This window comes from Papio anubis, chromosome 1 (genome assembly GCF_008728515.1).
Source record: "Papio anubis isolate 15944 chromosome 1, Panubis1.0, whole genome shotgun sequence".
Classification (NCBI taxonomy): Eukaryota; Metazoa; Chordata; class Mammalia; order Primates; family Cercopithecidae; genus Papio; species Papio anubis.
This window is the reverse complement of record NC_044976.1, coordinates 217232286-217249305: the sequence shown is the minus strand read 5'-3', so window position 1 is coordinate 217249305 and position 17020 is coordinate 217232286. Positions and strand designations below refer to the sequence as shown.

The 17020-nt window shown below is 39.9% G+C and overlaps 1 long non-coding RNA gene across 2 annotated transcripts in view; it reads right to left on the bottom strand.

Annotated features, from left to right (window-relative positions):
* The window catches only part of LOC103880238, a 23550-nt gene extending 6530 nt beyond the window's left edge, over nt 1-17020 (bottom strand). The window contains exons 1-3 of one of the 2 annotated variants that reach the window (XR_002519354.1): nt 15791-17020; nt 12846-13039; nt 2739-2823 (exon numbers count right to left, since the gene is read on the bottom strand). This is a non-coding gene — a long non-coding RNA (uncharacterized LOC103880238). The remainder of the gene's footprint in view (nt 1-2738; nt 2824-12845; nt 13040-15790) is intronic. The other variant, XR_002519355.2, reaches the window with a different exon arrangement.

The following is a 17020-nucleotide window of genomic DNA, read 5'->3' as shown; positions in this document are numbered from 1 at the left end:
GGGCCAGCACCGTGGATGCAGACTGGACGGCACTGCACGAGTGGGATCTGTAACCCACACTGTTGGGAATATTTACTAGGAAACTGTGGCAAGGAGGTGGGCAAGAACACCTGTAGACTACCTGACAAGGGAGATTCTAGGTGACAAAATGGTAGTTATGTCTAGTGGTCTTGTCTCGTTTTGAAGAGCTAGCTCCCTTCCAAGCTACCTCATGGAGGCAGATGACAGCCACCAGGGCCATTAACTGGCTAAATTTGTGTTTCATCCCCTGTGACACTCCAAGATGCTGAAAGTTCAGTAAGATGCACAATTCAAGTGCACTAAACTGTGTCAGTCATTTCCCTTTTCAAGTAGCAATGTCAATATTGTAGCTCAGCACTAGGCAACACAAGCCCCCAAACATGGAAGTCTACTAGGGTGGGCACCTCCCACTTTCCATCACAAACTAGGGCTGAAAACACTGAGAGTATCCTCTTAATGGACACAGATACACCCTCAAAGGGTCTAAACTGAAGTTTCCAGTGACGTACTCTTGTAAAACAAATGATTTCAAATATTAGTGTCTCAAAACAGTAACAACCATTCTGTTGTCTCTCACAGTTTCTCTGATCATTATTGGGGAAGGCCTTGGCTGCCTGTTCCTGACTCAAGGTCTCTCCTGTGGTTGCTGTCAGATAATGGCTGGAGGCTGAGCAGTTGGGTCTGGCTGGATATCTCTGTCCTCCTGTAATCTCAGGGCCTTTCCAGGTGGTCTCTTCACCTGGGCTAGTTTGGGCTTCTTCATAGCATGATGACGTTGGGGCATTTTGATTGCTTACATAAACCACTCTTGATTTTATTTCTTCAAGCCTGTTATAAAAATTGCAAAGACTAGGAAACTGCCCCGCAAATATTAGTATATATTCTAGAACACTGAAATGTTTTGGCGCATGCTCCTTGCACACCTTGTCTTTCCTGTGGTACATCTTGTCTCTTATGGAATGACTCCACATGGCTTAGTGTATTTACATCTGTAATACCTTTCCAATCCACACCTTCTCCATTCTTACTTCCTGTGACGCTCAGCCTTTCATTATTTCTACTGAGCCATGGTAGAAGAAATGGCTTCTACCATTTCTGGTAGTCTGTTAAGTCAGACAGAATGATTCCAGCTATGTTACAAAGAACAGCCAAATAAAGACGAGGGAAAGATGAAAAATGTTTAGTATGTTTGTCAGGGAAAGTTGCCATGGTACGTTACTGTAGGCTGTCAACATCACCTGCAGCATTGGCATTGCTGGAATTCCTTTGATTTTACCCATGGTCACATGTTTTTACTTCTTGTGAATATTGTGTCATCACAATTCATTACCAAGAGGCAGGAAAAGGTCAATTTGCCTTAAATCTCTTCTCAACAATGCAGGAAACTTTCCAGAGAAAATATTCTCCTTTTGTACTTTTTACCACAAGGTCTTCTCAAGGCCATTCTTGATTGAACCAGTCCCTGAAAAGGTAAATGGAATCAGCCTGATTGACTTGGATTCATTAGCGTTTTCCAGTTGGGACTTGGTAAGGCTCAGAATCCATGTACACAACCAGCGTGACCGATGAGAAGCAGCTAGAAGTCCATCTGCACGCAGAAGGGACACTCAAGGTGTCTACTCAAAATGTGACTTGCGTCATCCTCACCAACTCAATTCCTTACACCGCCAAGTAGTTAGAAATATTTGGAATACAATCCTTCAATAACTCATTATTGCTTAATAGCTTATGTCTTAGCTATATTAAATTTCAGTAAGGAAAAAACCTGCGGCTGGGCGCTGTGGCTCATGCCTATAATCTTAGGACTTTGAGAGGCTGAAAGTGGCACATCACTTGAGGTCGGGAGTTCGACACCAGCCTGACCAACATGGAGAAACCCCATCTCTACTAAAAATACAAAAGTAGCCAGGCGAGGTGGTACATGCCTATAATCCTAGTTACTCAGGAGGTTGAGGCATGAGAATCGCTTGAACCTAGAAGGCAGAAGTTGCGTTGAGCTGAGATCATGCCATTGCACTCCAGCCTGGGAAACAAGAGCGAAACTCCATCTCAAAAATAAATAAATAAATAAATAAATAAATAAATAAATCTGAGCTTCTTACTCATTCATAGTATCCTGGGACATTTTTCTTGGTCATTTACTGTAGTGAGTTTGAGGAGTCTTGCTGACAATCAGAGAAAAAGATCTAATCAGGAAGTAACAGTAACACAAACTAGCTTTATTTGGGCGCTGCTTTGACAGGTTTGAATGCTAGGAAAGTCCTTCAACCATGAGACCTTCCAAAGGCTCAGATACAGGGGCTACTACCCCAAAAGGAAGGAGGGAATGCGAACTCCAGTGGAGACGGAAATTGGGAGGGAGCTTACATGTCTAGCTGATGCCACTCAGCAACAGGATGAGGACGAGGAGCCTGCAGGTCAGAGAGCTGGGAGGGGTGGTGGAGCTTGAAACCTTTACGGATACAGGGTTTATGTTGCCTATGACTAGCAGATGTTGTAGGAAGTTTCATGGAATTTGTAAAAGTCAGGTTCTAAACAGCTAAAAATCTGCTTACTTAGACTATATTGAAAACAATTGAGTGTGCAAAAATTTGAGTTTGGCGCGATTGGAGGGCTTTTTGAGTTAACAGTTACCAGTCTGAAGTAGAGAAGAAGTAAACAACATAGGGTCAATAGAGGGAGGACATCTTTGGCTCGTTTATATATAAAATGCTTACCAACACATTCATCTTTCTCTAACCATTAATTTTAAGGTCCATTCAACTCTGGGCCTGATAACTGGCTACTCATTTCTGCTTCATCCTGAAATGACAAAGAGGTTAGATTCGATTCCTGAAATCCTCTACTTTTCTCAGTAACTACTTTCTTTTTATTTTTCTTTTCTTTTCTTTTTTTTGTTAGGGGGCGGTGTGGGTGGACCAAGTTTCACTCTTGTTGCCCAGGCCGGAGTACAGTGGCGCGATCTTGGCTCACTGCAACCTCCATCTCCCAGGTTCAAGCGATTCTCCTGCCTCAGCCTCCCAAGTAGCTGGAATTACAGGCACCCGCCACCACGCCTGGCTAATTTTGTATTTTTAGCAGAGACGTGGTTTCTCCATATTAGTAAGTCTGGTCTTGAACTCCTGACCTCAAGTGATCCGCCCGCCTCAGCCTCCCAAAGTGCTAGGATTATAGGCATGAGCCACTGCACCCGGCCTTTTTTTTTTTGAAATGGAACCTCACTCTGTCTCCCAGGCTGGAGTGCAGTGGTGTGATCTCTGCTCACTGCAACCTCCACCTCCCAGGCTCAAGGGGTTCTCCTGCCTCAGCCTCCTGAGTAGCTGGGATTACAGGTGCCCACCCACCACGCCCAGCTAATTTTTTGTACCTTTAGTAGAGACAAGGTTTCACTATGTTGGCCAGGCTGGTTTTGAACTCTTGATCTCAAATGATCCACCCGCCTGGGCCTCCCAAAGTGCTGGGATTACAGGCGTGAGCCACTGGGTCTGGCCAGTATCTATTTTCAATGCCACTTTTTGTTGGAATGAAAAAAGAACTTGAGTGGTCTGATATTCTGATTATTTTGCCATTTAAGAGAAAGTTGATTTTTATGTAACTTTAAGGAAAACTTTGTTCAAAAAATCCCTTTGTTCCTCAGACTAGAGATGACAGAGTTCAGTGTACGGAGCACAGCACACAGCACACAGAGGGAATGTGCTAGAGAGTCTCACAGAGAGCACCTGAGGTTCATATTTAGAAGAAGGGAGCTTTCACGATAAACAGATGTCAAGAACTGAGGATAACACTAGATTCCCAAAGGGAGAGAACAGCAGCTATGTCCCCCTTCCTCCAGCCCGTAAGCCCTGAAGTCACCACCTTCACACAGAGCCTTGGGGTCACGATGACCTCATGGTGCAGAAGGGAGTAGATGGCTGCGTAGTGATCACAGGACATTATCAAAAGTGGGAACCATTCTTCAGACTTCTCACTAAGACTTCTGTGCAAAGCAGTCGAGGAAAGTAATGGAATTATTTTACAACAGGAAAAGAAAGAAGGAAAATAGGCACATGTGTGGGTTAACAATTGCCAAATTAGAAATGGTCTGTGTGTTGCAGAAGTGTTCTATGAATAAACATCTGCATGTCCCATATTGTATACCATCTGCTCCATTTCTCTTGCTACATGCAGTGAGATGCACGTATCATAAACTAATTTTATTTTCTTGGCAACTTTTATTTTAGGTTCAGGGGACACATGGACATTTTTGTCCCATGAGTAATAGCGTGTCCCGGGGGTTTGGTGTGCAGACAATTTTGTCACCCAGGAAATCAGCATAGTACTTGATAGGTAGCTTTTCAATGCTTACCCTCCTTCCACCCTCCACCCTCAAGTCGGCCCTGGTGTCTACTGTGTCCATGTGTTGTCAATGATAGTCTAATTTTTATCCAACAAATTTAACATTGGTTTCTTTCACATGATATCAATATTGATTTCTGTCATTGCATCAAAATTAGAGTCTTGCCCAATGTCATTATGTAAAGGTAAAGAATTTTATTTTAATGTATTTTATAATGTATTTTTTCATGTTAAATACGTTATATTTGTTGCACCTTAGGTAATTATTTAACTTATTAATATGCAACCTCTTTGACATTTTTCCCCTGAAAATTTTCTATTAAAAAGTTGTAGTTAAAGATAATGAAAAAATATAATCAAACCAACATATTCTTAATATCTGTCTGGCACTCTGACTTGATGTTCAGACTTATTTTTGAGATGCAAACTTACCTCAGATTCTTTTAGGGTGTTAGTTTTATGTTTTTTTGGTTTTGTATTTTTTGAAACTAGATGTTGCTGAGTCTCCCAGATCACAGCTCACAGCAGCCTCAACGTGCCGGGCTCAAACGATTCTCCCACCTCAGTCTCCAGAGATGCTGGGATTACAGGCATGTGCCACCACACCTGGCTAATTTTTGTATTTTTGTAGAGAGAAAGTTCACCATGTTGCCCAGGCTGGTCTGGAACTCCTGAGCTATAAGCCCACCTCAGCCTCCTAAAGTGCTTGGATACAGATGTGATCCACTGTGCCCTGCCTTAAGGTTTTATTTTAAACAAAAATATAATTTCTTTATTACATAGATCCTCAGATACACAGAGCCTGTAGGAGAGAGTAACTGGAATACCAAGTCAGTAAAAGGCATTAATTTATAATTGGTAAGTTTGGATATATGCATACATTTGTGACTCTATGCAACATAACAATTAACATCGATATGATATCTTGTTTGGAAATAAATAGCTTTTACATAACTAAAGAAGCATTTCCACTTTATTATTAGATTAAATAATAACCATTATTATAATTAATATTGGGATAATAATGTCAAGCGTTATTCACTGCATATATTTATACCTCTATATTTGGAAGTGGTATGGAATGGTTAAAGAATGTGTAAACATTTCCCAGATGAGAAGTGGCAGAGCAAGTATGTAGGAATGATTTACCATTGTAAAAATTTGGGAAGAAAGTTTAGCATTTCATAACCATCCTCAGTACAAATGTTTAGGTTGTGCTGCTGATTGAGAATATATGCCTTTCAGAGGGATTCTAAGTTGGAGAAAACCTGGTGCTTTTAGATCACACTTTCTTTACATTCTGTAACATTTAATAAGATAAATGATTTTGATGAGAGAATAACATTCAAGAGGAAAGATGTCCCATTATATGTCTGAGGGAAAAGTGTTAGCAACTTTATATCAAATAAAACAAAAGGAAATTTAGAGTAATGTCAGAAAAACAAGGAAAAATAAAAGAGGAGGTAAGAAATAAGAGACTACGATGAACAATTATTTGCCAAAAAATTGGATTATATAGAAGAAATGGATAAATTCCAGGAAACATACAATCTAACTAGACTAAACCATGAAGAAATACATCTGAGCCAGGCATGGTGACACACAGCTGTAGTCCCAGCTACTCGGGAGGCTGAGGTGGGAGGATAGCTTGAGCCCAGAAATTTGAGGCTGTAGTGAGCTACTATCTCACCACTATACTTCAGTCTGGGTGACAGAGTGAGACCTCATCTCTAAAAAAATAAAAATATAAGGCATAGAAAATTTGAAGAAACTGATAACTAGTAAGGTGTTCGAATTGGTAATCAAAAACCTCGGAACGAAGAAAAGCCCAGGACTTAACGAATTCACTGTTGAATTCTACCTAACATTTAAAGGAGAGCTAACAACAATTTTTCTCAAACTGTTCAAAAAAGTGGAAAATGTGGCTAAATGTGGTGACTCACAGCAATAATCCCTGCACTTTGGGAGGCAAAAGTGGGAGGATCACTTGAGGCCAGAAGTTTGAGACTCCTCTGACCAACATAGTGAGACCCTGTCTCTACAATAATAATAATAATTAATTAACCAGGTGTAGTGCATGCCTGTGGTCCTAGGTTCTCAGAAGGCTGACTTAGGAGAATTGCTTGAGCCCAGGAGCTTCAACCTGGGAGACGGAGCTTGCAGAGAGCGGAGATCGCACCACTGCACTCCAGCCTGGGCCACAGAGCAAGACTCTGTCTCAAAAAAAAAAAAAAAAAAAAAGGAAAGAAAAAGAAAAAAAGAAAAGATATAGTACTGAAAACAGAATCATGCTGGTAAAAACAGACATGGTGTTTAATGAAACAAATTAGATACTCTGCAAATAAATCGATATATGTGTTCTTCCACAAAGGTGACCGAAAGGCACATTGAAGAAAGAACAGTCTCTTCAATAAATGGTATTGGGGTAACTGCCTATCCACATGCAGAAAAATGAAATTGGACCCTCATCGTACACCATTAACAACAATATAATCAAAATGGATTTTATACATGTATAATATATAATATACAACAAATATATATGTATAATATATAATACATTTTATATATAATATGCATAACCCCTATATATAGTGGTTTTATATGTGTATTACACATATACCCCATATATAGGGGTTATATATTATACATATATAATATATATTATATGCATATATAATACATATTACACATATATTTTATATTTGTATAAAATATATATGTATTATATAATGGATTGTATATTGTAGGTATATGCATATATATGTGAAAAAAGAGATATATACATATAAATAAATTTTTGGGGTAAACATTAGTATTTGATTCTGAGATTAATTTGTAATGCAGTGCTGAAAGAGACCAAAATTTTTGTTGCCTCTAAGTATTCGGCAATATATTGTTTGATTAGAACACACAACAAAGAATTAATTCTTAAGCCCATATCTTATACACCCACCCACACACATACACTCACACCCACAAGCCTGCCCTCTGTAAACTAGAAAGAACCAAGTTAGTGAGACTTTATTTATTTGACAAGTCAGCTCTTCTCAAATAGTCAAACTGATTGTGTATAAGGATCCAACTTTGTGTTTAAGCCTCTAAAACAAAAGTGGTTCTCATTTATGTTTGAGAGAGTATTGAACCAAAATTAAGAAACTTATTTCCCTACCATGATCTCATTAAGATTTCTGAGAAGACTACGCTATCACTACTCGAAGAGAAAGTTTCTTGTAATGAACCCTTAAGGAACTGACCGCTCCACATCATCTTCCCGTAATTGCACTTTCTTGTCCATTTGTGCTCTTGCCTATGGTTTCCAATGACAGACTTGACTGCAAAATTATTTAGTTTTGTATGACCCCATATTATCGGCAGTCAGTCAAATATTTATTTTTGATGCGGAGTGAAATTTGGTCTAACCAAAAGTGAGAATGAATTAATGAGATCAAGTGGAAAATTTAGTCAAACTCAGGTTGTTTCCCAAAGGTTTTAACCGAGATTATTATACAAGAAATTAAAGTTTCTTTCACTAGGCCAGAAAAGTAACAAACAATGGGGATTGCTAGAAAATAGACAACATTTATACTCTGGGGGTTTTATTTAGAAAAAACTCAGCATTAGGCATTCAATTAAAATGGGTGGGATACAGGCCTGTTATGATTCTCTAGGAGAAAAGAAAAAAAACCTCTTAATATTGGTAACTATTGATTTATACCAAACTGGGATTCCTAGTTCACAACTAATTATCTGATGCTACTTCAAATTCATTTCAGACTGGCTGGGCACAGTGGCTCACGCCTGAAATCCTAGCACTTTGGGAGGCCGAGGCAGGCGGATCACCTGAGGTCAGGAGTTTGAGAGCACCCTGGGCGACATAGGGAGCCCCTGTCTCTAAAACATGAAAATAAAAATAAAAATAAATTATTTCACCCAATAGAGTGTTATTTAAACAATAACAGAAAGGAACACAGTGGTTTTACTGCATATATGTGGGCTCTAGATTTACTTAACTGCTACCACAATCTTACACAATAGTTTTACATTATTTGTGGACTATAAATGAGAACAATAAAATGATCAATGTGATCAATGTGCTACAAACTAAAGGTAGTCTGGTCATCAAATTCGAGTTAAGTAGAATGGGCCCCAATGTTTACAAAGTTTGGTTTGAGGAAGGATTTTATTCAGCCCTTCTGATTCTATACACAGTGTCCCTTCCCTTTCACACCATTTTTTGGGCTGGTTCACCGGCTGGAGCAATGATTATGAGAGCAAGATATGATGCCAGTGGATAATTGTGCTTGTAAGTTGGCAATGCTTTAGATCACAGAGATAGTGTAGCTTTCAACAAAAGTCACTAAGATGTGGTCATTGCACAATGAACATGTACAATTTGGGTCACACGCACAAAAAACATTCACATGCACGTTTGTAGAAAGTTGCAATGGAGAAACAGACATTGTAGGTAACATTATAAATTAGGTGCTTACTGTCTCACTCCACAGAAGATTTGATTCTTCTTCTTTTTTTCTCATATGGCATTGTATATCAGAATACAATAAGATTTTATGACAGAGTAATGAATCCACATTCTTGGAGAGTTTGACGTGAGATTTCTTTACAAAAAGAGGCCATCCATAGAAGGGAGGGCTGCATCATCTAAACACAGGTATGCATGCATCAGTTAAGACATTCGGTTCTCTGAGCCTCACCTGGCCATCTCGGCCATGTGCCTGCCAGGTGGGAAAGCCTTGTAATTGCTCCAACGGGGTACCCCCATTCCTAGAAAAGAGTAAGAGCCCCACCTTAGGGGCCTTAGGAAAGAGGGGAGCGCCCACCCCTAGCCTTGTAGGAGTGGAGAGAGAGTCTCCGCACCCCTAGCCTCCGTGCAAAGATGGGAACTTCCCACTCCCACGGGAGCATCGTAGCCCCAGCAGAATCAGTAAAGACAGTCTGAAGTTGCATAGTTTTCAGTAAAACAAAAATCCAGTAGAGAATTGTTCCTACCAGTAGCATTTTTTCATTGGGGAAGCTGAAGCACCTCGTGTGATGACGCCTTTACTATGTTTTAGGTGTATTATTTATGTGTTAATCTTGACAACAACCTATATATTGAATTTACTGATTTTTAAACTAGGAAATTGATGCACAGAGAGATTATTTGATAAAATAATGGACATAAAGCAGCTAAGTGGTTGAACCTGGAAAAAACTCTGCAGCCTGCCTCCAAATTCAGGAATATTAAATTAATTACTACATAGTTGCCTGAAATGTCACAGTGGTAAATATGTTGTAATCAATCTATTTAAATACATAAAAAAGTAAATACCTAAAATGATTATTAATATTTATTTCTGTGAACTACCATCCATATGGAGTAAATGAAAACTAAAGCAATTGAGAAGAACTTACTTCAATTTTAAAATTAAAAAAGCATATCATTTTCCTTAAATTATCCAAAACTTAGACAAAAGTTTAGATAAATTAGATAAAGTGTTCTACACTCCTAAAAATTTTTTCATTACCAACTTCAAAAATATTTTCCTCCTATATGATTTAATAACATACACTTCATAATTTGCATTGCTTTTTTATTTAGTCCTGGACAAAGCTAAGACTCATCTTTAGATTGATAGTCTCAACAGGGTAGAGTTGATTCATGGAGGAGGCATAGGCATCTTATCATAAGTTGAGGTCTTGAAAATGAATAGAAAATGAAAATAAAATACTGTAAAAGTGACCACAGGGAATGATAAGATTGATGACATGGAAGCTTGTGGCTATGTTAACACAATACTTGATTGAGCAGACATAGCATATATACACACACACACACACACACATACACATACACACACACATATTGGCCAGGCTGGTCTTGAACTCCTGACCTCAGGAGATCTGCCCACCATGGCCTCCCAAAGTGCTGGAATTACAGGCATAAGCCACCATGCCTGCCCCAGACACAGCAATATTTTAACACTTAACAAAGGACTATCAATAAATGTGTATTCACAGAGAGGAGAAATCTGACTTGAAAACACTTGGGGGAGGATTTGTAAAAACTGAATGACCATCTTATTCTGCAAGTTTGCCTAAGTGGAATTTCTTGTGATGGAGGTTAGTTTCATAGAATTTGGATGTGACTATGCTAAAAATATAAACTTGTCTTTAACTTCTACACATCCTAGTATGTGATTTAATTTTATTTTTGTATTTTCCTATAACTCTTCCCATAGCCTGCTTCACTTCCATGTTCTTCAGGCTGTAAATGAAAGGATTCAGCATAGGGTTGATGACCGCATAGAACAAGGAGATCAGTTTGTCTCCCTCTGCTGAGTAAAGAGACTTGGGCCTCATGTATCTGATTAATCCTGTTCCATAATATATAGTCACCACAGTCAGATGGGAAGTGCAGGTTGAAAAGGCTTTTTTCCTGCACTCAACTGAGTCTATTCTCATCACAGCCACCAGGATGCGCAGGTAGGAGAGAATAATGAGGAGGAAGGGGAGTAACACTGTTCCAGCCCCTCCTGCAAGCATCATGGCCTCCTGCAGGGATGTATCTGCACAGAACATGTGAAGAAGGATGGGCAGTTCACAGAAAATATAGTCAACAACATAAGGACCACAGAGTGGGAGGATTGTGAAGAACAGAGGAACCACTGAAGCAAAAAAGCCTGTGGTCCAGGCTCCCAGAGCCAGTGCCACACACACAGACGTGTTCATGATGAGCAGATATCTCAGTGGGAAACAAATGGCCACATAGCGGTCCAGTGCCATCACTGCAAGAAGAAAGCACTCAGTCACCGCCAGGAATAAGGTGATGTAGGTCTGAGCGAGGCAGAAGTTTAAGAGATGACTTTCCTGGTTGCAAGGAAGTTATAGAGCATCTTGGGGACCACGATTGTGCTAAAAAATATGTTGAGAAAGGCCAGGTGACAAAGGAAGATATACATGGGTGTCTGGAGAGAGGAATGCAGAACTACCAAAGTGATAACAGCTGTGTTTCCAAAACAATTTGCTAAGTAGGCCAGAGAGAACAGGAAGAAGAGGGGTGTCTCACTTTGGGGATGATTGGAAAATCCCACAAGGACCAGCTCAGTGACGGTGCTGGAATTCTTATGTCCCATTTTGGCCAGCGAAATATGCCTGTTCAAATGGGAGCAAGGAGAAAATAAAAATGGTCTTATATGAAAATTCTGAGGTCAAATCAATTCTCTTTCACAGCAACTTTAATGCTGATGATAAATGTATCTTAAATTGGAATAAAAATTATTTGTGAAATTTCAGTGGACATGAAGAACAACTTCAAATCATAGTTCTCATCATATGGTTACTTATTTTTGATAAATTACAAAAGAACTTTTTGTTTAAAGGTGAAAATTTCACCCTTATATCGCATGTACTACAGAGCACTCCTCTATATTTGGCTAATCAAATGCTATTATCCATTTCTTAAAAAAGAGCTACAGGTCCTATCAAAGAAAATGACTTTTCTAACATCATGAGCAGAAAATGTGCAGGTTGAAAATCATTCCGTTCTTCTCCTACTACATTAAAAGTCAGAAATGACACTAGTTTCCATTTAGTGAGAAAAGGGGTTGATTTTTTTTTCCTTTCTGATTCCTAAGGAGTATAAATTATCATCTCGTATCGGAATAATACACCTAATTTAATTGCTTAGACTATTTTAACTCCCTCAATATTAGTAAAAATAATATGGTTAATCCTCTAAACGTTTGAGAGTCCAAATGTCTAGTAGTGGTCTTAGAGAAGATAACATATTGGTCCCAAAACCAAGCTTTTTGACCATTTTAAGCACAGTGTGAAACTGCTTTTATGGGCTTATGACTCATACATGTACATCTACAGCGATACGCTTCCTGTACTCCACAAAATCTGAGTGAAACATACCAGCCTGTGCTGAAATGGAAGATGTGGGTTAGTTGTATAAAGTGCAGACTGTCTTACACAACACACATTATCAAATGTCAGCTGCGACGAACAAAATGACACAACATTAAGCAAAAACAAAACAAAACCGATGCTTAGGAGAACATTTTTAGACACAGGGGAATATAACATGTAAAACACAGAGCCTGGGGGTCACATAGACTCAGTGAAACTCCCTGTACCCTACCCCTTTCCTTTCTCCACGCTTTCACATTTCCAGTGCTTTCTCTTTTTTCTGCTTTAAAATTTCCTGTCTGGGGGTCACTTTCTTATTGGCATCTATGTAAAGGATTCTTCTAGATCTTGCTCTGACTCTCTACTTAGCTTTCTCTCCTGTCTGCCCAGACGGAACTACTGAGCCAGCAGGCCGCATGACACAGCAACAAGGTAGTGGGGGTGGAGAGAGAGAGACAGAAAGAGAGTGGGAGACACACAGAGAGAAACAGAAAGACAGAGAGAGAGTGTGTGTGAATCTCAGTTCTGCGACAGGGAAGGGAGTGAGTTTAGGGAGAGGAGAGCAGCTGACATACTTGCCCAGTCTTTGGATGTAGGAAACCTGGTCATCCACAGTCAGTGCTGGCACCTGATAAGTGAATTTTCCTGGAAAGGGTGAAACTATCAAATCTTCACCTCTAAAGGAGACGCATGGGAAGCACAGCCGCTGGTCAGCCCCTGGAGCTCATCATCTTTTCTTGGCAGTGTGCTCCTCAGCTCCATGGAAGTTCTGTTAAGAAGAATGAGACAGCTATAGCTATTAACATGCACAACCTGTTCCCTGATTTTACATGATTAATTTTAGTATAGAAGTTGTCCACATTCTCTTTATGCTTTTCCTTATTTATCCCAACTTTATATTACATTTAGGGGATTGAAATGGAGGGTAAAATTATTTTCCAGTCATTATAAATCGAGAGTAGAGGCTTCAGTGAGTTGAGTAAAGTCTATTAGCAGAGGCAAAATTTTGAGTTGATCCCAAAGGGAACCAGTTAACTTCACGCAAAAAAAAAGAAAAACAATTTATGTTCCACTTACTGCTGATGGCAGATAGCTCATTAATGCAGTTTATAATTTACTATTTGGGGTGCTATCTGTTAACTCTATTGTTTCTCTGAAAGAAACAGCTCAATTTGGAAGTTCTAAAAGTAATGTGTTAAGAACATCATATTTTTATAAAACATACACATTTTCTTAGCTGGAAAGTTAAGTGTTTTTGGCTGGGTGCAGTGGCTGACACCTGTGATCCCAGCACTTTGGGAGGCCGGGGCAGGGAGATCACTTGAGCTCAGGAATTTGAAATCAGCCTGGGCAACATAGGAAGACCCCAGTCTCTACGAAAATACAAAAATTAGCTGGACACAAGCCTGTGGTCCCAGCTACTCAGGAGGCCAAGGTGGGAGGATTGTTGGAACCTGGGAAAGGGAGGTTACAGTGAGCTGAGATTGCACCACTGCACTCAATCTGAGAGACAGAGCGAGACTGTCTCACATACATACATACATATATACATCATACATACATACATACCAGCCTGAGCAACATAGCAAAAACTGGTCTCTACCAAAATTACAAAACTTAGCAGGACGTGGTGGCACGTGCCTGTAGCCCCAGCTTCTCTGGAGGGTGAGATGAGAGAATGGTTTGAGCCCTGGAGTGGAGGTTGCAGTGAACCAAGATCATGCCACTGCACTCCATCCTGGGCAACAGAGCCAGATGCCATCTCAAAAAATAAATAAATAAAATAAGAATAAACCACCAAGTACTAAGTGTTTAGTGGAACAGTCAGTCTCCTGGTCCCAGGCTTAGACTCCCTCGTTTCCACTGTTTCCCTTTGGCAGTCAGCATCCAGCCCTCTGACGGGTGCTGTGTCTGGTTCTCTACACATGGATCAATATTGAGACACTTGTTCTCTATTCATGGATCAATAAGTGTAACATTGAGAGAGGCCGCCCTACACCCTACATTGCTTTCTAAATTTGGGTAGTCTGACTCAGGGGAAATGCCACCATGTATTGGTCTCTAGTTTAAAGCATCTACTCTATCACGTACATCATCCAAGCATCACTGCAGGATGTGCCCCAGCCTTCAGCTCGCCATTCCCCCTTTCTGCCACGCTGCCTGCTACCGGATGATGGGGCAGTGCTGGTGAATTCCATGGTGTGAGCCCATCACCATGTTTTCAACTACGTAAAATTAGTTCCTCTGCCAAAAGGCAATCTGTGGTCTGCCACAAAGGTAGATATGGAACTTCAGTGATCATGCAAATGATGGCAGTGATAGCCTGACTCATGAGGAACAATCGCTGATCTTTCTGTGGCGAGCTGGTACAGCCAGGGAACTATGCCACTTCAGCGGCTCTTCTTCAGACTTGGCTCTTGGTTGGTTGACTATGCAAGTGGTAATAGAAAGAAAAGCTATTTTTATTTTGAATCCAGGCATGGGTATTATCATTGCCCCATAGCTACTATTCAATGTGCTTGTTGAACAAATGCAATGCAATCTAAGTAGCTCAGTCCCAGTGGATAAAATGTGACATAAATAGACCTGGAGGCTGGGTGTGGTGGCTCACACCTGTAATCCCAGCACACTGGGAGGCCAGGACAGGAGGATCCCATGAGGCCAAGAGCTTGAGACCAGCCTGGTGAAAATACCATGACCCTGTCTCAAAACAAAACAAAACAAAATGTTAATGTCTGGGGAGGAAAGCTTAAAAAAAAGAAAAAAAAAAGTCAGCTGGGCACAGTGGCTCACATCTGTAATCCCAGCACTTTGGGAGGCCAAGGCAGGCAGATCACCTGAAGTCAAGAGTTTGAGATCAGCCTGACCAGCATGGTGAAATCCCATCTCTACTAAAAATACAAAATTAGCCAGGCATGGTGGCAGGTGCCCGTAATCCCAGCTACTTGGGAGGCTGAGGCAGGAGAATCGCTTGAACCCAGGAGGTGGAGGTTGCAGTGAGCCAAGATCGCATCATTGCACTCCAGTGGAGGAGACAGAGAGAGATTCTGTCTCAAACATGAAAAGAAAAAGAAAAGAAAAGAAACAATCATCACAGACATTAAGAATTAGAGTTAACTAAAAAAAAAAAAAACTGTCCCTTTTGTTTATAATGAAGTTTGCATTTTTAATTTTTAGCACTGGAATTACATTAAATAGCATCATAAGACACCAAAAGCAAGCCTATAGAATTCCATTTAACTAGCAGAAATTTATAATGGTATTAATGCGGTTTTCTTATTGACAGGGAAATTCGGTACATGGTTTTTCTACTAATTGGTTGAGGGTGAGATGAAGGATGCCCCATGTTGTTCCAAGGTCTTAGATCCTTCCTCCAACACCATCAACATAGTTCATTAGATACATCTGTTATCCTACTGTAACCGTTAACAGTATATACCCTTTCATTTTCCAGAGTATCTCAGAAGGAAAATGATGCTACGTTAACCTTACCCATGAGCCACTTCCTGATAATAGTTACATGATTCTAGGCAGGCACCAGGTCAAGGTGAGCATGTCTCTGCTGGGTGCAGGGATCTTCCACAGGGAGAGTCAGCTGACCTAAGCCAGTCACATCAGATTCCTTCCCTCTACTTTTTAAAACAAAGCTTAGAGCCAGTCAATTTCTCTTTGATGGCAGCATTCATTTGTGACGTATTAATATCAAATCTATGGCTGGAAGTATTTCCCCCTCAAAAGATGGAAAACTCTTTTACTTCAGAGAGAACACAGCCAACGAGCAGAGAGAAGTAGACGTTAGTGATCCCAGGGAAAGGCCTGGAGCCCTTTGAGTGTTAGTCAGCCTGGACGCCTGTATTTTGCTTGATGAAACTCTCACAGAATTCTCAGCCCTCAAAATTCTCCCTGAGTGCCCTACTCCTAAGGATTGAGTTTTTGCCAGTTGTGACCAAACCATTCAAAATTTGATCCCTAAAATCAATGTACTGCAAGTGATAGACCCAAAACTATGGAACTACCAAGATTATGCCATAAGACAGTGAAGATTTATTGCAGACTGAACAACTGGCCACATTTATAATGCAGGTGTACTACAGTTGGCTAAGTTATCATCTGTTGTTTCTTGTTCGTCTTTCTTATTGACAGGGAAATTTGACAGGGAAATGTTGTATCATCATGTTGTTTCTTTATATATTTTCAGTGAATCTGGAAATTTTAGGAATGTTGTTAGGAACGTTTTAGTACATTGTAGTGTTTTGAGTAAGTATTGTACCCTTCAGTCCTACAGTGACAGAATGAGAGCAAGTAAGTGAGAAAGAGGAGGAAATCGTGTCACATATTACTACATAGAGGAAGCTCAAAAACTTTATACTAAACAAAATAAGCCAGCTACAACACAAAAGGCCAAATACTGTGTAATTCCCTTTACATGAAGTATCTAGAGTAGTCAAGATCACAGAAATAGGAAGTGGAAAGGTGGTTACCAAGTTCTGAGGGGATGAGAGTCAGGAAATTGGTGTTTGATGGGTACAGAGTTTCAGTGTTGCAAGATGAAAACTTTCCAGAGATCTGTTGTTCAATGATACAAATATACTTAACATTACTGTACTGTACTCTTAAAAATGGTTCAGATGGTTAATTTAATGCTACATCATTTTCCTACCATAATGAAAGTATGCCATCAAAAAGACAATCCATGATAAATGGGATAAAATATTTGAAAATTATATGTGTAACATATTTATTAATGATA